The sequence below is a fragment of the Erinaceus europaeus genome, chromosome 17 (genome assembly GCF_950295315.1).
Source record: "Erinaceus europaeus chromosome 17, mEriEur2.1, whole genome shotgun sequence".
Taxonomy (NCBI): Eukaryota; Metazoa; Chordata; class Mammalia; order Eulipotyphla; family Erinaceidae; genus Erinaceus; species Erinaceus europaeus.
The window spans coordinates 80007818-80031925 of NC_080178.1; the positions used below are offsets into that span (position 1 = coordinate 80007818).

At 44.4% G+C, this 24108-nt stretch overlaps 1 long non-coding RNA gene across 1 annotated transcript in view; it reads right to left on the minus strand.

Moving 5' to 3' along the window:
- LOC132533916 (uncharacterized) overlaps positions 1–9811 on the minus strand; it is a 348313-nt gene extending 338502 nt beyond the window's left edge. The window contains exons 1-2 of the long non-coding RNA XR_009545681.1: positions 7976–9811; positions 3629–3742 (exon numbers count right to left, since the gene is read on the minus strand). This is a non-coding gene — a long non-coding RNA (uncharacterized LOC132533916). The remainder of the gene's footprint in view (positions 1–3628; positions 3743–7975) is intronic.
- Positions 9812–24108: the final 14297 nt, after the last annotated feature.

Below are 24108 nucleotides of genomic sequence, written 5' to 3' on the forward strand. Positions count from 1 at the left end.
AAGTTTGAGCCCCCCCCCCCCCCCCCCCCCGGCACCAAACAGGAAGTGGTATGGCCACAAAGGAAACTCGGATGGCACAGTGTCTCTCCCTCTCTCCGTCTCTCTGTCTCAATGGAGATGTGACCCAGAGTGGTGAGCTACACATGTGCAAGGCCCCATGCTACAAAAACAAATAAACAAAAAAGGTTTCAATCAAACGCTTTGCAGTGTCAGGGACTGCAAGTGGAGGAAAATGGAAACTAAAACGATAAAGAAATCTGTTCCCGAGGTGTGAGATATGCTGTCCTGGGCCGACGAGCACACTAGAGCAGGCACTCATTTAAACTCAGCTATTACTGCTCACGATCGCTTTCAAACCTGTTTCTCAGATGAGGGACTTGAGGTGTGCCTACAAGTGCACACGCAGCAGATATTGGAGATATGATTTGAAAACCATCTTTGTCCAAGGCCTGCATACACTATACCTCACAGCCCTTTCTGTAGCAAATGGCTCTGTGCTTTGCATTGATGCAAGTAACAATTAGCTGAAATTCATCAGGTAGACTAAATCTGAAATCAAATACTTCACAGATTGTGCTACTGACCAAGAACCAGAGATCCTTTTAATAAATCTCCAGAAAACATATTTGGTTCAGAAAATTACAAAGGATAAGGGAAAAGAGAACAGAAACTACTTTAAAAGTGAGACAGATTGCTAAATTGTTTCCCAATAATGATACTGCTTAGAGAACTATAATTCTAATTGACCAAAAATTAAATTTTCCACTGCTCCCATCAAGTAAGTATTTAACAAATATTTAAATAGCATGTTTAAAATGTGCACTGGTTAGAATTCAATTGTAAATAATAGATTTTACTAAGTTAAACAGAAAGGGATTTAGCAGAAGAAACAGTGTACAGAAAGATTAATAGGAGTAGGGCACCAAAGTAAAAACCCTGTGGTGAGGGTGAGGGGGTGAGGGGGGTGGGATGGGACACAGTCTTTTGGTGGTGGGAATGGTGTTTATGTACACTCCGATTAAATTGTAGTCATATAAACCACTATTTAATTACTATGAGAGGGGAAAAATTGATCGTATGTCTCCAACTTTTTAAAAGACAGACTGAGTCTTTTTAATACATAGGCTGAGTCTTTGGTATGCTGACTCTCTCAAAAGCCTAGACCAGGTAGGACAGAAGCAACCAGTGGCACAGCTATATACAAGATGCTGGGTATTATACAGCAAACCCTAACAAAAGGACTTTTCAAAGTTAACCCAATTACCAAATGTGATGATAACAATAACTATCCATTGTCTTCTTGAACCCTAAGACAGCAGGAACCTCACATTTCCACTACAGAGCCTATATTTCTCCCAGTCCTGGAACCTTAGGGTGGGGCGCACTTTCCTGCATGTTTCTCTCAATTCATATCAAATAATATTGCATCCGCCAATCGCAACCTAATCAACGTAACAAGTGCCACCCCAGCATGCTTCACTTCAGACTGTGTCCAGAGACTTCAGCTTCATCACTCAGGTGAGACCTTTCCTTTCATAGTATTCTCTAATTCCATTCCAGGTGGTTCACTTCCTAACAAATTCCCCAAACCTAGATATAGACCAGGTCCCCTGAGATAGAGCATATGTCCACACGTATCTATAAACTAGGGCAAAATATATATATGAAAGCAGAAGTACACTAGAGTCTGCAGAGTAGCCCCCAACACTTCATCTGCACTATTCCAGCCTTTAGGTCCATAATGGTTCAACAGTTTGTTTGGCTTTGTATGTTAACTCTCTTTTCAGCCACCAGGTTCCAGATGCCAGCATGATGCGACCAGACTTCCCTGGACAGACGACCCCCACCAATGTGTCCTGGAGCTCCGCTTCCCCAGAGACCTGCCCCACTAGGGAAAGAGAGAGACAGGCTGGGAGTATGGATCCACCTGTCAACACCCATGTTCAGCGGGGAAGCAATTACAGAAGCCAGACCTTCCACCTTCTGCATCCCACAATGACCCTGGGTCCACACTCCCAGAGGGATAGAGAATAGGAAAGCTATTGGGGAGGGGATGGGATATGAAGATTGGATAGTGGGAACTGTGTGGAGTTGTACCCCTTCTACCCTATGGTTTTGTTAATGTCTCCTTTTTTAAATAAATAAATAAATTTTAAAAAAAGAAGTCATTATAAATCATAAAAGCTGAGTAAGTTCATCTGTTCCAGTTGATGACCCTGTCATAAATGACTGCATTTTTTACTTTTAAGTATTTATCTCAAGTAATTGATGCTAACAATCAAAATTCTGAATTTTTCTTGAAATACACAAAAAGCTATTGAACTTTTATTTTAAATTATTTTCTGCTGCTCACCTTAGCCTTTTAAAAAATTTTTACCTATAAAAAGGAAACACTGACAAAACCATAGTATAAGAGGGGTCAAACTTAGCCTTTACATAGAGATAGCAAGATTTTAGTTCCAATCCTCAAATGTCAGGTTCACTTCTTAGTGGTAGTTAGTTATGGACTTTGCTGTTATTAATAATTCATCTCTATCAGTTATTCTCTTCCCAATTCTTTTTTTTAATTTTCCTCACACTCTGTACATCTACTGCTATTGTGTCTTTACTCTCATATTCACTATAAGAAGAAAACATAATGGTAACAACTTGTAAAAATAAAGACGAGTTTATAGGCTTAGAAAAACTATCGAGTGTATAAAGCTTTCAATATAGAGAAGTTAAGTGTGGATGTGGAAATGTGACGGAGTAGTGCTCCCACCCAAAATAAAGGTGAGATCTCTGGATTGAATTAGTAAACAATAAAACAAATAAACATGAAAGAAAAAAAAAAGAAAAAAAGATTAATAGAACACGGCAGTGATTTTAGGAACAACTTCCATGACATCATGACTGACCTAACATGAACACCAGACTTCTACCAAGCTCCTGAGACGGGCAATCAGGAAACAGTCTCCATAGTCACTGACCTCCCTAATTTGAATCAGCAAAATGAACTCCCATCCCCTGTGTCTCATCACCTGTGAAATTTAGAAACCTCCGCTAAAACTATCTCAGAAAAACCCACCTACCAAGAGAAACATCAAAGTGGCAGAAATACAGCCTCCATCTCAGAATGGTCACTTTTCATTTCCATTTCTCTTAGGGACATCTTACGGAAACCAGACTTCATGTATTCAGGGTGTAAGGGCTTCTGGGAAATGTAGTTTCTAAGTAGGTTCCCAGCCTCATGTTATAAGACTCTGATAGAAGGAGCTGTAGTTGACTGCATGAATGATGTCAACTATATTGAAAAACCAATCACTAAAGCCTGCCTGAGCACCCGCCTATTTGACACCACCCGGAGCAATGGTTCAGACTTAGGGGCAGTTCATTTAAAAAGGTGGCCAGAGGTATGTCACCTGATTTAAAAAAACAACAATGACAACAAATAAACAACTGGGACCATATTCCTCTCTTAGGATTCTGGGCTTGTTAACGCTGAAGAGTTGAGCCACGGAACAGAACAAGTAGATTTGGAGCCGGAATGAAGACGGGCCGCAAGTGAGCACATGACATCATACACAGTCGCCGAGATACAAGGAGGCAAATGTTAACAGAGTGGCAGAGGGAACAGAAGACCACTCACCTGGCTGGGTGCAGTGCCTGGCGACATGTGACGATCCAAGTTCATGCGCCACACAGGAGTGCCACAGCACCAGAAGAAGCTGCTATGCTATGGTGTCTCTCTTTCCCTCTCTCTCTGAAATAAAAAGAAGTTTATAGGTTAGCCCAAGAGCAGTGAAACTGGACGTGTGTAAGGCTTTAAGTGTCACACACATACACACACACACACACACACACACACACACACACACACGAGTAAATGGCATGAATTATTATAAGGAACTGGATATGAGAAGGGGCCAAGCAACTCCTTTTGTTGTAGTGGGTTACAGTCCTTTAAGTATTGTTTGAATTGTTAAAATCTATGCTTGTATTGTTGGGATAAAAATTATAAACAATGATTTCTGTCTCCATCAAATAAATATATTTTTTAAAAAAGCTGTATTAAAAACATCAGTACATTCCCCAGAGACCCATCCTACTAGGGAAAGAGAGAGGCAGACTGGGAGTATGGACCGACCAGTCAACGCCCATGTTCAGCGGGGAAGCAATTACAGAAGCCAGACCTTCTACCTTCTGCAACCCTCAATGACCCTGGGTCCATGCTCCCAGAGGGATAGAGAATGGGAAAACTATCGGGGGAGGGGGTGGGATATGGAGATTGGGCGGTGGGAATTGTGTGGAGTTGTACCCCTCCTACCCTATGGTTTTGTTAATTAATCCTTTCTTTAATAAAAAAAAAAATTAAAAATTAAAAAAAAAAACATCAGTACAGATGTGTCTAGTGACTCAAATAATGTTGTAAAGACTGTCTGCTACTACGTCTTGACAGGCCCTCTCTGATAGTATATGATGGCCTCTAACACCCCAAAATTCTAGAGGTGAGAGAAAGCATCTTCCCCAGTAGTACTGGAAGAAAAGTTTCCAGCCAAATCTTTCATTCAGTTCAGGTTATACCTCTAAGCCAAATAAACTGACCAGAGAGGAAGCACTCCAGGGGATCAACATGGGACACACGTATCTCCTTAAGAAAATGTGACTCTGTGGTCCGGGAGATGGCACAGTGACTAAAGCATTGGACTCTCAGGCATGAGGTCCTGAATTCGATCTCTGGCAGCACATGTACCAGAGTGATGTCTGGTTTCTTCTCTCTCTCCAGTCTTTCTCGTGAATAAATAAATAAAATATTTTTTAAAAGGGGGGGGGGATCTGGCCAGTAGTGCAGCGGGTCAAGCACAGGTGGCACAAAGCACAAGGAGGGACATAAGGATCCCGGTTCAAGCCCCTGGCTCCCCAAGTGCAGGGGAGTCGCTTCACAGACGGTGAAGCAGGTCTGCAGGTGTCTGTCTTTCTCTCCCCCTCTCTGTCTTCCCCTCCCCTCTCCATTTCTTTCTGTCCTATTTAACAACAACAATAATAACTACAACAATAAAAAAACAACAAGGGCAACAAAAGGGAATTAATAAATGAATAAATATTTTTAAATCTTTTTTTAAAAAAAGAAAGTAAAGAAAACATGACTCTAACCCAACCTAGAGTTTCATGAAATAGGTAAGAGACAGTGCCTAAAAGCAAGGAACTGTTTTTTAAAAGTACTATTTTAAACAAAAAATCATTTAAATTTTTTTAGTGTCTTTGATAGAGATAGCCAGAAACTGAGAGGAATTGGGAGAGAACGAGAGAGACACCTGCAGTACCTGATTGTGAAGCTCCCGCCTCCCTCCCCGCAGGTGTGGACTGGGGGCTTGAACCCGAGTCCTTGAGCACTAAATGAAGTGTGGCACCACCTGACGCTGAAAGGATACTCATTTGAGTACCCAAACTTGGATCTTTACGACAAAACTAGCCTCCACTTCACAAAACCACTAGCTGAACACAGAGAACTCTAGACAATCCAGAACTCACTTCATTTCCCACCTAGCACCTCTACAGCTATGATTTTTTTTTAATTAAACTTAAACTAGTTTAGTGAGAACCTTGAAGGCCCAGTCAAGCTGTTGCTACCCTAGCAACAGGCATAGGTAGCTGAGTAAGGGAATGATATACTATGTGTGCATAGACTGATTATTTGTGCGCAAGTTAAATGTATAAAAATTGACAGTAGCCAGGAGGTTGGTTAGGTTAATAATAGAATCCTGTCTCTGCCTCTCTATTTCTGTCTCATCCTCTATCAAAAGAAAAGTAGTTGCCAGAAGCTGTCATAGAAGGACCAAACCCCAGTGAAAACCCTAATGGCAGTAATAGTAATAATGATAATAATAGAATTCTGAACTAAATAGATGGCAATGGAGTCAGTGAAGAGTTGGACAAAGAGATACAATAAGGGAGTATTTCTTTGTTGATCAGATATGATGAGGGGCAGGAAAATAAATTTAGTGGTTATCTTCCACTCTTCAAGAATTCCTTTCAGAGTCAGAGTCACGTTCTGTTAACTAAGGGAGATGTGTGTGTCCCATGTTGATCCCCTGGAGTGCTTCCTCTCTGGTCAATTTATTTGCCTTAGAGTTATAACCTGAACTGAATGAAAGATTTGGCTGGGAACTTTTCTTCCAGTGCTGCTTGGGAAGATACTTTCTCTCACCTCTAGAATTTTAGAAATAGTAGCAGACAGTCCTTACAATATTATTTGAGTCACTAGACACACCTGTATTGATGTTTTTTAATACCAAGGGCTTAAACCCAGCTCCTTGTGCATGGTGAAATACGCACTCAAGGAGGGGCTCCACCACCCAATCCACCTGTCCTAAGGTACCTTTTAATAATGTGAACTAGAAATTAACTTTTTGACTTATGAATTGCACCTGTGTCATTTGAAAACACAAAGAGAACATTAGTAAAATCAAAAATAATTTATCAACAAGTTTTTTCAGTGTATTGGGTAATTTACTGGCCTACTCAATTTCCCTATCTGTAAGGCAAGGATAATCATTTGATTTTGAAATGTAAATAAGTCAAAACATTAGAAAGCATATAGAAAGGTAGTAAGTAATTCTCCTGGGAGTATGCCTGCTTTCTTATGCCCACAAGTAAGGTTCAAGCCCCTGGCATACCACAAAAGATTACTACAGCACTGTGGGAAGCTTTGGCCTTGTGATGTCTCTCCCTCTCATTCTTCAAAGGGTCACTTTTGTGGTGAAACTCCAACAGCAACACACATACACATACACACACACACACACGTGTGTGTGTGTGTGTGTGTGTGTGTGTGTGTGTGTGTGTGTGTATGTATCTGTAGAGGACAGGGAGTTACCACACCTGGTAGGGTGCCTGTCTTGTTATGTGCCTGGCCCAGATTCGGAGTCTCTAGTGTACAGTATGGGAGTACTGCAGTACTGGGGAAGGCTTTGGTGTCTCTAAAAAGGACAAAGGAGAAGGGCAGATGGTGGTGCACCTGGTTGAGTGTACATGTTGCAGTGCACACGGACGTGGGTTCAAGCCCCCAGTCTCCACCTGCAAGGGGAAAGCTTTGCGAGTAGTAAAGCAGGGCTGCAGGTATCTCTCTCTCTCCCTATCACCCCCTTCCCTCTCAATTTCTGGCTGTCTCTATTCAATCAAATAGCTAATTTTAAAAAATTTTAAAGAGGAGAGGGAAAGAAAAGAGGTAAATAGGGAGAGAGTGAAAGAGGGAGAGAAAGTGAGAGGGGGAGAAGGGAAGAGGTGGGGGTGGGGAGACAAAGAGAGGAAAAAAAAGGAAAAGAGATAGTGTTTAAACAGCTCTAGACCTACATGATATATTCAACAAATGCCAACTAGCTATTATTATTGCTCTAACTTCTACACTGTCTGCATATTTTCTTAAATATCTCAACATCCTATCATAATCTCTTGCTAAGAGATTCCAGAAAAAGTCTTTGTCATCACTAGTTATCAGACTTCACAATTTTAAGACTCGGTAAGTCAGATTTTATTTAATGTTAAAACATAGCTCTTACAGTCAGTTGAATCATTTTGATTTTCCCAGCTCATAAAGATGTAAAACAAATTTGTGAAGATTGGGAATGGGGTAGATAGCATAATGGTTATGCAATGAGATTCTCATGACTGAGGCTCTGAAGTCCCAGATTCAACCCTCTGCACCTCCAAAAGCCAGAGCTGATCAGTGCTCTGGGGGGGGTGGGGGGAAGAATTGGGGAAAAAATATGAGGTTTTTTTCTAAAATATAAAGCATATTGTTCCAAGATCACAGTAAATACCCAGGTAATGTCTGCAATTACAATGAAATTTATTACTCTTTAGGAAAAAAGTTGCACCCCCTTCCCAAAAGTGACTTCCACTTTTAGTTAAATTTCAAGTGAAACTAACTGATTTAATGGCGATAATTTCTCAGTATTGAAGATATATAAGTAGTACACCTAAGGCAAAGACCTACCAATACTGAAATGACTTTAACACATTTGGAAGCTCAGTGTCCTAAGGTGGAGAGATGGCAGTTTGGAAGTGGGCGAGGTATGCTGACACCTATTTTGCAGAGGTGTGAAATCTAGAATTTCAGGGCTAGACCCTGCGGCAACTATACAAAAAAAAAAAAAAAGTTCAATTAAGTGCTGAGAGTCTTTCAAGTTGTTTAAGTTGTCACATACCCAAGAAGTCTATTTAAAAAAACAAAAACTGGGAGTCAGGTGGTGGCACAACTGGTGAGCACACATGTTACAGTACACAAGGACCCAGGTTCGAGTCCCAAGTCCCCAGCTGCAGGGGGAAAGCTTTGTGAGTGGTGAAGCAGGGCTGCAGGTGTCTCTCTTTCTCTCTCCCTCTCTAGCTCCCTCTTGATTTCTGACTGTCTCTATCCAAATAAATAAAGATAAAAAAAATTTGAAAAGGGGGGGATCTGCCCAGTCAGCATGTGAGTAAAAGCTCTGAAGGGCTGCTTTCTCTGTGTCTTTCTCTCTCTGCCCACGTGGGCCTTCCATCAAGATGTAAAGGCGCTCTCTCTCACTCTCTCTCTCCCTACGTGGGCCTCCCATCAAGATGTGGGGGGGGGGGGTTCTCGGTCTCTCTCTCTCTCAGCCTAACATATGAATGTCCTCAATTTTCCGGAATAAAATTTAAAATTCCTTGGGCCAGGCATCAGCACACCTTTACACTGCACAAGGATGCAAGTTCAAGCCCCAGTCTCCACCTGCAAAGGGGAAAGCTTCACAAGTGCTGAGGCAGTACTGCAGGTGTCTCTCTATCTCCCCCTCAATTTCTCTCTGTCTCTATCCAATAATAAATAAATAAATAAATAAAATTCCCCCTCCCAAAAAAATTTTAATTCCTGAAAATCAAAAAGAGAGAGAGAAAAAAAAATCTGCCTTTGCTTTGGGTCGCCAGTTGAGGCCCTGCTCTCAGTGGCACAGGCTGGAAAGAGTCTGCTCTACATGCAGAGATGTGTCTCTGGAGAGGTGCAGCATCTGGGCAGAGATGTGTCTCTGGGGAGACTGCAGCATCTGAGGAGAGATGTGTCTCTGGGGAGACTGCAGCATCTGGGCAGAGATGTGTCTCTGGGGAGACTGCAGCATCTGAGGAGAGATGTGTGTCTGGAGAGGAGCAGCATCTGAGCAGAGATCCCTGGCGGGACGCGAACACGTGTCGCCCGGCATGGGAAGGGCGAAGGGCGGGCGCAGCTCGGCCCAGGAGACTGTGGAGGGGCGGCCTGTGCACCGCGAAGGGGCCTGAGGCAGCGGCAGCGGCAGCCGGACTGTCAGCGGGGTTCCTGAGGGAAAGCGTGGGACCGGAAGTGGCTGCGCACCTGCGCCAGGGGTGCTACTGGGGCATCAGGTGCTGAGGGCCGCATGGCCGCCCCACTCTGCGCTCCACGGGGCTCCGCACCCCCTCGGCCGCGCCACAGCTTTTGACAAACACGCGGGTTCCCGGAGGCCAGTCCAGAGAGGTCGGCGTCGCAGAAACAAATGGCGGCACCAGAGGGCTCTGCGGCCTCAGCAGGCGCCCAGCTGATGCGGAGAAGTCTGACGGGCGGCCGGTCACTCGACGCCGGAGAAGTCTGACGGGCGGCCGGTCACTCGACGCCGGAGAGGTCTGACGGGCGGCCGGTCACTCGACGCCGGCACCTGCCGCCCTCACTCGCTCGACCGCAGCGCCGCCCCGGAGGCCCCTGCGCGCCTCGACCGGCGGTGCTTCCGCTTAGTCCCGCCCCGCCCCGACGGGGATTGGCGGCGGCGAGCAGCTCGGGCGCTGATTGGGCGGCGGCGCGGTCGCTCCGGGGCCGCAGGCTGACTGGCCCGAGCGCTGCGCTTCTCCTCAGACCCGAGACGCCCCGGCCGGACCCGGACCCTGAGGCGATGGCCTCCCCGCCGCCCCTCGAGTCCGCGGCGACCGGCTCCGACCCCCGGCTGAGCCTCGGCGCGGGTGACGGCCGGCGGCGGAGGGACCGACGGACGCGGCGGAAATGGCCGCCGGAAGGAGCCCGGATGCGGGCGCGTGGCCCACGGTGACCCCGCCCCCCGGTCGACTTCCGGGTCGCGCGGCGCCGGGAGCGGTCGCGTCGTGTTTCTGGTCGTGTCTGTCTGTCTGTCTGTCCCCGCGCGGAGGCGGCCGGAAGTCCGGAGGGACAGACAGACAGACGCCGCTCGCGAAGCTTCCCCTGCAGGTGGGGGCCGGGGGCTCGAACCCGGGTCCCTGCGCGCTGTCACGTGTCCCAGGTGCGCCCGCCCCTCAAACAACATTTATTGTTGTTGTTGTTGTTGTTGTTGTTGTCATCATCATCTTTATTGGACAGAGGCAGCCAGAAATCGAGAGGGGAGAGACAGACAGACACCGGCAGCCCCGCGTCACCGCTCGTGAAGCTTCCCCTGCAGGTGGGGTCGGGGCTCGAACCCGGGTCCTTGCGCGCCGTCACAGGTGCGCCGCCACCCGCCCCCGACTGACATGTTTAAAACTTCTGAAGATCACAGATCCTGTTGTTGTTGTTGTTGTTATTATTATTATTATTATTAGCCTCCGGGTCATCGCTGGGGCTCGGTGCCCACACTAGGAAGCCTCTGCTCCTGGCGGCCATCTTTTTCCCTTGTTATTGCTGTTATTATTATTGATGCCGTCGTTGTTATTGGATAGGACAGAGAGGAGGGAAGACAGAGAGGGGAGAGAAAGACAGACACCTGCAGACCTGCTTCACTGACTGTGAAGTGACTCCCCTGCAGGTGGGGAGCCGGGGGCTCGAACCTGGATCCTTACGCCAGTCCCTGCGATTTGCGCCACCTGCGCTTAACCCGCTGCGCTACCGCCTGACTCCCCAGGATTTTCTTATTATGCTGCAACAGAAACAAAATATAGGAAGAGACTTGATGCTGTGCCTCATATGCGGGTCCGGCTTAACAGTATTATGCCTATTACATTAACAGTATTACGCCTAATATTAAATGAATTAAAATTGGAGGATTTTGCATGTCTCTCGATAACCAAACACAGAATTAAAATAAAAGGTGGTTTAAAAGTCATCTCTGGTATTTTGGGATTTTAAATAAAATGATTCAAAAATTTTAAGAAAGCTAAACGGTCAAAAAGTTAAGCATGTAATATTGTTGGTCTTTCACATGTTATTTTAAAGGATTCTGTCTTTACAACTGAGAAATGCTGGTCCACAGATAAAGTCCTCATTTGTTACAAAGGAATACTCTTCAAGATCAAACTCTTACCACTCCTTCTAACCATGCCTACACTGTAACTTCTTGCCAGTCCCTAAACATATCAAAATTTCCTTCTGACAAACTCCTGTTTGCCTGCCAACACTTTGGGTAGTAGCACCTCCCTTCACTAAGGCAGAATGTGGGAGAAGGACTAAGCTCAGGTACCTGCTCAGCACTGTATCGCTGCTTATCATTGGACATTTTGAACCTTCATGACCCTCACTTATCTGTAAGAATATAATTATGCCTTTGAAGAGTTACGAAGATCAAGTGATGATGCAACCCAGGAGGCGGCACAGTGGGTAAAGCAAGTACTCACAAGTATGAGGTCCTAAATTCAAACCCCAGCATCGTAGGTGCCAGAGAGGTGCTCTGGCTCGCTCTCGCTCTCTCTCTCTCTCTCGTTAATGAATCTTAAAAAAAAAAAAAAAAACATTAAATGAGAATACTTATAAAAATCAACAATGACTGATCAGGAATAGATGTCATATATTAATTCTCTGCTTTATACAGTCATATCCCAGTTAAACCTCACTCCATTTCAAAGTCAACATTTTTATTCCCTCCCACATTATTAAGCACTTATTGCCTATGTTATCAGTCTTTACAGAAATCTTATTGGATTGGATTATATTTAAATGTGCCAGTGGTCACACAAAAGATTGCAGAGCTTGGTTTAAGATATGTCTTTTCCAAAGATAATACTTTGCAATTACTACCTTTCAAATGTTTATAAGAACACTAAACTTTTCCCTATCTGCAGGGGGAAAGTTCTTTTTTTTTTTTTTAGATGATTTATTTTTATTTTTATTTTTTAATTTTTTTATTTAAGAAAGGATTAATCAACAAAACCATAGGGTAGGAGGGGTACAACTCCACACAATTCCCACTGCCCAATCTCCATATCCCACCCCCTCCCCCGATAGCTTTCCCATTCTCTATCCCTCTGAGAGCATGGACCCAGGGTCATTGAGGGCTGCAGAAGGTAGAAGGTCTGGCTTCTGTAATTGCTTCCCCGCTGAACATGGGCATTGATTGGTCAGTCCATACTCCCAGTCTGCCTCTCTCTTTCCCTAGTAGGGTGGGTCTCTGGGGAAGCTGAGCTCCAGGACACATTGGTGGGGTCTTCAATCCAGGGAAGCCTGGCTAGCATCCTGATGGCATCTGGAACCATTGTCTGCAGTCTTAAATGGGCTGTCTCATCTATCAAATCTAGCAAAATGTAGACATATAAATCAGTAGTTAATTAATATGAGAGGGGGAAATCAATTGTATGTCTCAAAGTTTCTCAAAAGACAAACTGAATCTTTTTAATATATAGGCTACGTATTTGATATGCGGACTCTCTCAAAAGCCTAGACCAAGTAGATTAGAAGCATCCAATAGCACAGCTATATACAAGATACTGGGTACTGTACAGCAAACCATAACAAAGGGACTTTTCAAAGTTAACCCAATTAACAAATAATGTGATAATAATATTAACTATTGATTGTCTTTTTGAACCCTAAGACAGCAGGAACCTCACATCTTCACTATAGAGCCCCTACTTCCCCCAGTCCTGGCACCCTTGGATAGGGCCCACTTTCCCGTATGCATCTCCCAATCCAAACCAAATAATATTGCATCCGCCGATCACAACCTAACCAAAGCAACGATTGCCACCTCAACATGCTTCACCTCAGAATGTATCCAGAGACTTCACGTGTGGAATGACAACCCTTCAGCTTCATTACTCGGGTGAGACCTTTCCTTTCATAGTATACTCTAATTTCATCTCAGGTGGTTCATTTTCTAACAAAGTCCCATAACCTAGATATACACCAGGGGGAAAGTTCTACGAGTGGTAAAGCAGGGCTACAGGTGGCTCGCGCTCTCTTTCTCTCCCTCCCCCCCCCCTCTTGCTCTCGCTCTCACTCTCTCTCGCTCTCCCTATCTTCCCCTTCCCTATCAATTTCTGGCTGTCTCTATCCAATAAATAAAGATAATAATAGAACATTAAACTTCTGTAAAAGTATAGCTAAGACTGCAAAATATGGACAGTCTTTAAAATTCTGTAATTTTTTTCTTTTTCCCATCTATTCTTGCAAGTTTAACCAAAAGTATGACTTCATTTTAATACAGAAATGTGGGGTGGGCAAGGGCGGGGTCTAGGTCCTGGTGCATAACTAAGGAGGAGGATCTAGTCTTGGGTAAGTGTTTTGCAGAGAATTGAGAAATTTCACATAGGTGACAACTGTATTTACTGTAAATGATTAATTCCTCCCCCTAATTTAAAAAAATGTGGAAAATAAGGAATTACTGTCAAGTACATTTTTTAAGATTTATAATTACTCTGTCATGCAATACTTTTTGTCAACCAACCCCAGAATTATATCAGTCCTAGTTTGAGAAGCATGTACAATGTCATACAGTCAGTGTTGATTGATACCTCAGATCTGATAACTGCACTCTGGCGAGACCTAAACCTTGAATTGGGTTATCAGCCCAGGATGCCAACCCTGACATATAAGACCTCTTTCTTTCTTTCCAGTACATTCCACCCAACCTCAGAGTCTAGATTTCTGCATGTAAACCCAAATCTATTGACTGGACCCTGCAGCCTGCTACTCAACCTCTACCTTCTTAATTAAAGCCAAGAAAGTGTTTCTTGATGCCAACAATCTACCTGCGTTATAACCTACGTATACAATGCATGGATAGTAAGAATGGAATTTTTAGCATGGGAAGCTAGGACTGGTACCTACTTTGATAATCAGGAAGGTCTGATTCTGGACAGCAACATCTAAACTACCCTGACCTGTATTTAGGCACAATTACATCTCGGGGGGTTTGCTTGGTTAGGTTTTATTTTTTTCCCCTGACCTGTAGTTAGGCACAATTACATCTGGGGGGGGGGGGGTTCCTTGGTTAGGTTTTGTTTTTTTCTCCTTCACACATACCCTACTAATCCTTTAGGATCAGACTTCTTTAACCAAAGCAAACAAATCATGAGCACTCTGAGCCTCATTTTGCGTCCATCCAAATCTCAAAGACTACCCTTCTTGCCAGTGTGCCCTACGTCTGCACATACTGCATGCCGTATCTAGAGCAAGAGGGAAGTCGCTGACAAATCTTCACAAAAGACAAAGCAACGCTCACACAACTCGTAAAGGGAAGAAACAGATGGCATTCTACTTAATGGAAGATGTAATTGGGGAAAGAATACTCTCGTGGTATCCTCCAGTGATGGCCATCCTTCACGTCTGTGCATGAAACAGTAACACTCCTAAATGGAACAAACGAAAAGGCACATTATTTTACCAGAGTACTGCTCAGCTCTGGCTTATGGTGGTGCAGGGGATTGAACCTGGGACTTTGGAGCCTCAGGCACAAATGTCTCTTTGCACAACCATTACACTATCTACCCCTGCCCTGACTTCCCCATTTTTAATCACTTTTTTGTAAGTCACTGAAATAAGTTTGGTTTCTTTTTTTTTTTAATAAATTTAATTTATTTACTTATTCCCTTTTGTTGCCCTTGTAATTATTGATGTCATCGTTGTTGGATAGGACAGAGAGAAATGGAGAGAGGAAGGGAAGACAGGAGAAGAGAAAGATAGACACCTGCCTGTGAAGCGACTCCCCTGCAGGTGGGGAGCCAGGGGTTCATACTGTGATCCTTAGGCTGTCCTTGCACTTTGTGCCATGTGCGCTTAACCCGCTGCGCTACCACCTGACTCCCCACTTTGGTTTCTTAATGAGGACTTTTTCTTTTATCAATATTCTCCAACTTCCACACATATAAATACACAAATGATAATCTCTGTAGCTAAGATTTATGGATTATTCATTGAATTTTATTTTCTTAATATTTTTATTATTCAATCGAGACAGAGAAATTGAGAGGGAGTGGGGAGAGAGACACCTGCAGCTTTACTCCTGAAGCTTTCCCCTTACAGGTGGGGAGCAAGGACTTGAACCCGGACTTGCACATTGTGTGTAATGTAATGTGTGCAAGTAACCTGGTGCACCAGTGCATGGCCCCCTAGTCATTGAATTTTATAAGTGTCTGATCATATATGTGTTTTCTGAGTTGAATTTTCTACTTTGAAACATAAGAAAAGGTGACAGACAGATAACTTACTCTAAAACATCACAAACATCAAGTTAAAAATTATTAAATTGGGTGGCAGTGCACCTGGTTGAGTGCACATAGTATAGTGCACAAGGACCCAGGTTCAAGCCCCCAGTCCCCACTTGCAGGGGGAAAGCTTCACGAGTGGTGAAGCAGGGCTGCAGGTTTCTCTCCGTCTCTCTCCCTATCTCTCCTCGATTTCTGGCAGTTTCTATCCAAAAAAAATAAAGATAAGAAATTATTTTTTTTTACTTAAACAGATAAGGCAGTAATTATCTTTTGCCTTTTAATTACTTGAAAAGCATAGTTTCTTTAATCAGTTACCCTATTGTCTTAAAATTTCAGTTTAACCCCCCCCAGAATACTCATTTACAACCCTCAAAAGAATTAAAACTCAGTTTAACTCCCCCAGAAGACTCACTCCCAACCCTGAAAGAATCCATCAGCTATGAATCTAGGAGCCTCTGGGACTTACACATGTCATTCACTTTCATTTTGTCGGTCGTTATTACTGCACTGGTAACCAGTGCAATGGAAAGATCTCTGAAGCAGGTCTCAAGAGACTTGGGTTTTCCGACTAATTAGCCTTAGATAAATTCATTCTTCCCTCAAGGCCTCAGTTTCTTCAACTATCAAGCGAAAGGGGTTGAACTAATTAGTTTAAGCACAAGAGTTCTTGCAGGGGAGTCGGGTGGTAGCGCAGTGGGTTAAGCACATGTGGCGTGAAGCACAAGGACCGGCCTAAAGATCACAGTTGGAGCCCCCGGCTCCCCACCTGCAGGGGAGTCGCTTCACAGGCGGTGAAGCAGGTCTGCAGGTGTCTGTCTTTCTCTCCCCCTCTCTGTCTTCCCCTCCTCTCTCTATTTCTCTCCGTCTTATCCAACAACGAAGACATCAATAACAACAATAAAACAACAAGGGCAAAAAAAGGGAAAATGAATAAATAAATATTTTTTAAAAAGTTAAATACATTTCTTACAAGTTACATGCGCACTAAGCCAACATTTCATTGGAGGTAAACTTTGACATTTTTTTTCCTCAAAGACTGTGTACTTCAGGGATAGAGGGGAGCTATTTTCAAGACTGCAAGCATCCAGCCAGGTAAGATAAGGCGTGCTGGCCTGTTGCGGGCTTGAAGTTGAGTCTTCTAATTTCATAAGAAACTATCACTTACAGAGTCCTCGGAGTGTTCTTGCCAGCATCAGATAAACCCAATAGTTTTTAAATTATGTTATACCAGTGAATATCTCTCTCTCCAACAACTTAGCTCTGGCTTACAGGGGTACCCGTGTTTAAGGCTAGAACCTCTCGTGCCCAGACATAAGTCTGTTGTGCAGTCTGAGGAGTACTACAGTGAATAGAGTATTGGGATTTCGAATATGAGGTCCTGAATTCAACCCCAGGCGACACATACGCTTGATAACCTGGTTCTCTCTTCCCCTCTCTCATTAATAAAGAAACTAATAATAATTTTTAAGTCTATTGCAATATTTCCCTGGTCCCTATTCTATTTTTGCTTAATTATATGTTCAAGGAAAGAACCAGTCTTTAATAGAGTAAGCCTTATATAAGAAAGTGTGAGAAGGGAGTCAGGCGGGTTAAGCTCACGTGGTGCGAAGCCCAAGGACCCGCGTAAGGTTCCTGGTTGGAGCCCCCAGCTCCCCACCTGCAGGGGAGTCGCCTCACAGGTAGTGAAGCAGGTCTTCAGGTGTCTGTCTTTCTCTCCCCCTCTCTGTCTTCCCCTCCTCTCTCCATTTCTCTCTGTCCTACCCAACAACGACATCAATAACAACAACAATAAATACAACAACAAAAAACAACAAGGGCAACAAAAGGCAATATTTTTTTTAAAAAAGAAATAGAAAGTATGAGAAATGAAGAGAGCTTATGAAAAATACATTTGAAGTTCAAGACACAAACACTGTTGGTATACATGCGGAGCATTCTCTAATATTTGTCCAGTCAGAACTGAAACATGCAGCCGTTCATCTATGTTGAATCCCATCTCTGTTAGTACAGTGTCCTCAAAATCAGGACAAAGCTTAGGATAAAAAGTAACTATAGGCTTTTCAGGCGATAAGGTATCAAACATCCTCAGACTAAACAACAACAACTTAGTCCGAGGACTTGTACACGCAAAGGTCACACACACTCTGCTACAGAGCTACATTCCTGACCAGGCCACTGAATTTCTCTTACCTTCAGTTTCTGTTTCAAAGCTTAAGAGTAGGTCAGATGGCTCCCTTGGACAGTGCTTTGCCATGAGTCAACCCAGGCTAGGGCCCAGCCCTCGTTGCACTGAAGGAAGCTTAGGTCTTGTCTCCTCTCTCTCACTCTCTCGCTCTCTCACTCTCATATCTACCTCTATCTAAAAAGAAAGGGAAAAACTTGACCTGTTGTCTCCCCCCGCCCCCGCCTTCCTTCCTTCCCGTAGGTTAGTGGACATGTCTGAAAACTCCAGCCCTTAATCTGTAGGTCCTGTTGATAACCAGTCCACGCTAAGTCACCAGATCTGCATCAATTCAGCTGCACAGAAGGAATGCTTAACCAATGACAGACTCTATCCCTCGGGAAATTCTACAAGCTTTAGGGTCTCTGAACCGGAAACTCAGCACTGAAACTATAGATATTTGTTATTATGTCTTAATTGCGCTGCTCTGACAAGATAGTTTTATAAAACTGCAGGAGCTGAAGAGGTAGAGTAATGGTTATACAGAAAGCCTTTCATGGGAGTCGGGCTGTAGTGCAGCGGGTTAAGTGCACATGGCGCAAAGCACAAGGACCGGTTTAAGGATGAGCCCCCAACTCCCCACTTGCAGGGGAGTCGCTTCACAGGCGGTGAAGCAGGTCTGCAGGTGTGTCTTTCTCTCCCCCTCTCTGTCTTCCCCTCCTCTCTCCATTTCTCTCTGTCCTATCCAACAACGACAACGATAATAACTACAACAATAAAAACAAGGACAACAAAAGGGGAGTAAAAATAAGTATTTTTAAAAGAAATAAAATGAAATAAAACACTATAGCATTATAAAATAATTATTTTAAGATCAACAATGAATGCTACAATAAAATATTAGCTGAGATCCTCAGTGGTAGTAATAGCTACCTGGGACTAGAGATAGCACATGACCTGTGCACCTACCTTGCATACCTGAGGCCCCAGGTTCAATCCCCAGTACCATCATAAGCCAGAGCTGAGTAGTGCTCTGGCTGCTCTGTGTCTGTCTGTCTGTCAAACTCATTAGACATCAAAAAGTAAACAACAGTTACTTTTTCTAAAATCATATTGGATACCAGCTGATTTCTATATATTATTTCATCAAAGTATAAATGTGGGGTTAGGCTACCTCCTCCATTTTGGGAGATGGAGAAAATAGTCTCCCTGTGAGTCACCTGGTAGCTGAGAAAGGAAGTGGCAGAGTCGAGCATGGGTGGAAGGAAGGCAGTGCTAGAGCATACATGCATCCCATGTGTGAGCCCTGAGTTCTGTCTCTCAGTGGCGGAGTATTCCATAAAAGCACAAATATCAAGAGGCGGGCATCACTGTGGGTTGTTTTATTTATTTATTTTTAACTTTTTAATGTTTATTTATTTTCTTTTGTTGCCCTTGTTGTTTTATTGTTGTTGTAATTATTATTGCTGTTGTTGTTGGATAGGACAGAAAGAAATGGTGAGGGGGGGAGAGAAAGACAGACACCTGCAGAGCTGCTTCACCACCTGTGAAGCGACACCCCTACAGGTGGGGAGCTGGGGGCTGGAACCGGGATCCTTACTCTGGTCCCTGAGCTTCGGGCCATGTGAGCTCAACCCGCTGTGCTACCACCCGACTCCCATTATTTTTTTTAAGATTATATTATCTTTATTTATTGGATAGAGACAGCCAGTAATTGAGACGGAAGGGGGTGATAGGGAAACAGAGAGACACCTGCAGCCCTGCTTTACCACTCGTAAAGCTGTCCCCATGCGGGTGGAAAACAGGGACTTGAACCCGGGTCCTTGCGCATTGTAACATGTGTGCTCAAACCAGATGTGCCACCACCTGGCCCCTATGGGTCATTTTAGAAGCCTCCCCAAGAACTACACCACAGGCTCAAAGTATTCAAGTCGCTTATCCAGTTTCACAAGCTACTGGGTTGTCAAGTAAGTCATGATGCATTTTTGCAGAGTGAGAGCAAAAAGAAGACCCAGCACCACGGCTGCCTTGAATGTGGCGGGGCTGGGCCGGAGTCGAGGCCTTGCAGATGGCAGAGATCACACTATGCAACTGGACTATTTCACTAGCTCAGACATGCAAGAGCAAATCACACTCGCCTTACTACAAAAGCCCACCCGCCATCATCTAGTATCCTTCCCATGAATACATTAGAAAAATGGACAGTTATGGGGGCTGGATGGTGGCACACCTGCTTGAGCGCACACATTACAGTGCACGAGGACCCGGGTTCAAGCCCCCGGTCCCCACCTGCAGGGGGAAAGCTTCACAAGTGGTGAAGCAGGGCTGCAGGTGTCTCTCTGTCTCTCTCCCTCTCTATCTCCCCCATTCCCTCTCTGTCTCTATCCAATAAATAGATTTCTGGCTGTCTCTATCCAATAAATAAATAAAGATGATGAAAGTAAAAAAAAAAAATTAAAAAAGAAAAATGTAGAGTTAGCATAGACTTAACTAGAAATGAATCTAAAGTATTAAAATGTTTTTTTAATAAAATAAGAAAATGTCATCCAATTTTTTTTGCATTATTTATTCTAAGCTTATCTTTCATTGACAGAGCACATTAAGCCTTTGTAATTCTTGGTCAATGGTACCATAAATCTCTGATTTTAGTAACATCAAAGTTTAAAATTTTTATATTTTCTTTTTAAAAAATCTTAAAATGTAAATTGCTGTCAGCAAGACCATCTAAGAGGAAATAATCTAGTGGACATGCTAGTAGTTACTGACAAATTTTTGAAGAACATACCTTTCATTTGTTAATTTATTCACAGTTTGCTGGGAGCTGCTTAAATTCAGATCAGAAATGTGTTCAAGAAATGTAATCACTAACAGAAGGAAAAAGAAGCATACGTCAGAGGAGAGCAGGCTACTTTGACCTCTGAGTCTTGCGACATGAACCTAAGTTTGAGAGAGTTTCACAAGACATACAGACATACACACAGAAGAGCAGACAAGCTTGCGCGTGCTTCGAGAGACCGCACCGGGAGTTTCAGGCATGCAAGTCTGAGATTCTGCCAGGGGGACCCTTTCCCCTGCTGCAGCTGGGATTTCTGCTTTTGTTTCTTCGTTTTAAATTTACTTATTTGTTAGCATGAGAGAGAGAACCAGAGTATTGCACTAGCACACGTGATACTGGAGATTGAACCTCATGTGTGTAAGTTTAGCACTTTACTCACTGGTCCACATCCTGGAATGTAGCCTACAGTTGTTTAGAGGTCGGAAAGAAAGTGAAGGGGAGGGGAGGGGAGGGAAGGGGAAGGGAGGGTGGAGGAAACATGACCCAAGATGACTAGATTTGGAATTTTGAAAACTCCTTGAAGTCAGAGGCTAGATAGGATCAGATTGTCAGTGCAAGTCAGACTTCAAAGACAGAGCAATGGCTATAAAGGGAGCCTAGGAGTGAGGGTAAGGAGAAGGTACAAAGTCCTGAAGCAGTCATAAAGGGTCACTGTTTGGGGAGAGGAATTTGAAGTTTCTAGTTGGACTAGTACTTCCTCTTCAAAACTGAGGGTATTTCTGAACAGTATTTGCCTGTAGGATGGGACGGTGAGGCAAGGAGTTGGAGCAGGTAACCGACTCTCCCAGGTGGCCGGCCGCCCACACCCAGGAAGAGGAGCCTCATTTCACAGGAAGAATGTTAGCCTCTTGCACGCCCTGACCAAGTTTACATTTCACTCCTCCCTCACTGACAACTCAATTATTTCCCGCTTCAGTCACCAGATAAGTCAAGTTTTAATTAACTGAACAAGTATAAACAGAACCACTCTGAGATACCTCAGCGTTGAACACAAGAATCTCTGGTAAATGTTCTCCTATCAAACACACTGCGCTCTCAGAATTCATTCTCACATATATTCCCTGACATTTTTGCTAATGTAGTTTGGCAAGATCATTTTTTTTCTTTTCATATATATTTTTTTTCTTTTCCTCCAGGGTTATCACTGGGGCTCAGTGCCTGCACTATGAATCCATTGCTCCTGGAGGCTATATTTTCCCCTTTTGTTGCCCTTGTTGTCATTGCTGTTGTTGTTGCATAGGACAGAGAGACATGGAGAGAGGAGGGGAAGACAGAGAGGGGGAGAGAAAGACAGACACCTGCAGACCTGCTTCACCGCCTGTGAAGCGACTCCCCTGCAGGTGGGGAGCCGGGGGCTCGAACCGGGATCCTTACGCCGGTCCTTGCACTTGGCGCCACGTGAGCTTAACCCACTGCATTTCCGCCCGACCCCCTCTTTTCTTATATTTTGGTAGGACAGAGAAACTGAGAGGGGAGGAGGAAATAGAGAGGGAGAGACACCTGCAGCCCTGCTTCACCACTCGTGGGGCTTCTACAGGTAGGACCTGGGCTCCAGCCTGGGTCTTTACACATGCTCGTGTGTGCGTTCACCCAGGTCTGCCACCGCTGAGCCCCGGCTGGGCAGGCTCTTACATGGGACCCTTCTTGGGCCAGAATTACTCTGTAATTGTTCTTGTCTGTCTTTGTTTTTCGCCAGAGCACTGCTCCGAGTTAGCTCATGGTGGTGAAGAGGATTTAACCTATGACTCTGGAGTCTCAGGCAGGAAAGGCTTTTTATATAAACTTCTATGCTACCTGCCCCATCCTGCTTTGTAGATTTTTGCAGTTAGTGCAAAGAGGTGAAGTTTAAAAACCAGGGTGGGTGAGATAATGCAAAAAGATTCTCAAGCCTGGAGCTTAGAAATCCTCTGCACCACCATGAGCCAGAGCTGAGCAGTGCTCTGGTAAAATAAGTAAATAAATAAAATAAAAATAAAAATAAATACAAGTTAAAAAATAATACCCCTCTACAGTGAGGTCTGCACTAGCTTTTATTATGTAATAGCTCCCAAAATTTAGAAACTGAAAAAAACAAAAAAGAAGAAAGGAAGGAAGGAGGGAAGGAGGGAAGGAAGGAGGGAAGGAGGGAAGGAGGGAAGGAGGGAGGGAGGGAGGGAGGGAGGGAAGGAGGGAGGGAAGGAGGGAAGGAGACTGAAAACGACCAGAATTTCGCAGCTTCTGGAGGCCAGGACTCTGGGCATGGCACGCCTGGATTACCCAGGCTCATGTTCTCTCACTAGGGTGACAGCAGCATGTCAGCTGGGACCCATGATTGCTCCCTGCTGGCAGGAGGCTTTGCCGCCTCACCGTGGGGATCTCTCTACAGTGCTGCCTACGTATCCTGACAACATGGTGTCTGGCTTTTCTCAGATCTAAGAGGCAATAACATGGACAACACAGACTCTGTCATGAGTGACTCAGAAGTCACACAGTATCATTTCTTCTCTGTCCCCCACGGGCCACACGGGACATAGACCAGCCTTGATCCTTGCAGCAGAGGACAGACGACAAAGGGCCATTCGGTGACAGGAGAGGCGGAACCCTGGGCCTTTCTTGGAGACTAGTCAGATGAGGTCTCAGCAGGGTTGGTTGTTGTTTGTTATGTCAGTTTCACCACTCCAAGCTAACTTTTTTTTTCTTCCCCAGACAGAAAGAAAAAGACAGAAGCAGACAAAGGGGAAGACACCGTCTCACCAGAGCCATCTCCAGTGTTGTGGGAACCCATCTCAATTCTAATGATGCACATGGCTATCTTGACAGACCCTCTATAGCATTTTTCTAGCTTTTAAATTTTTCTTAAAGAGGGAGAGAGACAGAGAGACACCGGTCTGAATCTTTCCACTGCATAGTCATTTAAAAAAATTGTATTGGGGGTCGGACGGTAGCACAGCGGGTTAAGCGCACGTGGCGCAAAGCGCAAGAACCAGCGTAAAGATCCTGGTTCGAGCCCCCGTCTCTCCACCTGCAGGGGAGTCGCTTCACAGGCGGTGAAGCAGGTCTGCAGGTGTCTGTCTTTCTCTCCCCCTCTCTGTCTTCCCCTCCTCTGTCCCTTTCTCTCTGTCCTATCCAACAATGATGACATCAATAACAACAACAATAACAATGAAAAACAACATGGGCAACAAAAGGGAATAAATAAATAATTTTTAAATGTATTATCTTTATTTATTTATTGGGTAGAGACAGCCAGGGAGGGAAATCGAGAGAGGAGGGGGTAATAGAGAGGAAGAGAGACAGAGAGACACCTGCAGCCCCGCTTCACCACTCAGGAAGTTTTCCCCCTGCAAGTGGGGAGCAGGGGTTGAATCCTGGGTCCTTGCCCACTGTAACATTTGCGCTTAACCAGGTGCACCACCGCTCAGCCCCTCTCTATAATATTTTTAAGAAGGTAAAACCAGTCACATCAGGGCAAAAAAAAAAAAAAAAAAGGAATCTCTTTTCTAGGCATGGACACTCAGCGGAGTTTGGGGACACAAAATACTACGTTTGGAGTATGGCTCCTTTCCAGTTAGAAACCAAGCTAGGTTGTCAATTCTACTTCTGCTGTAATTTGCCATTTTCCTAGCTACTCTGCTTCTGAATTCTGCTGCCAAGCCAAGGCTGAGCAGTGCTCCAGTGAAGGGGGAGGGATGGCCTAGGGTCATCACAGAAAGCGTGCTGAGCTCAGAATATAAGGTCTTGGATTCATTGTTTTCTTTTAGTTTCCTAGAGGGTT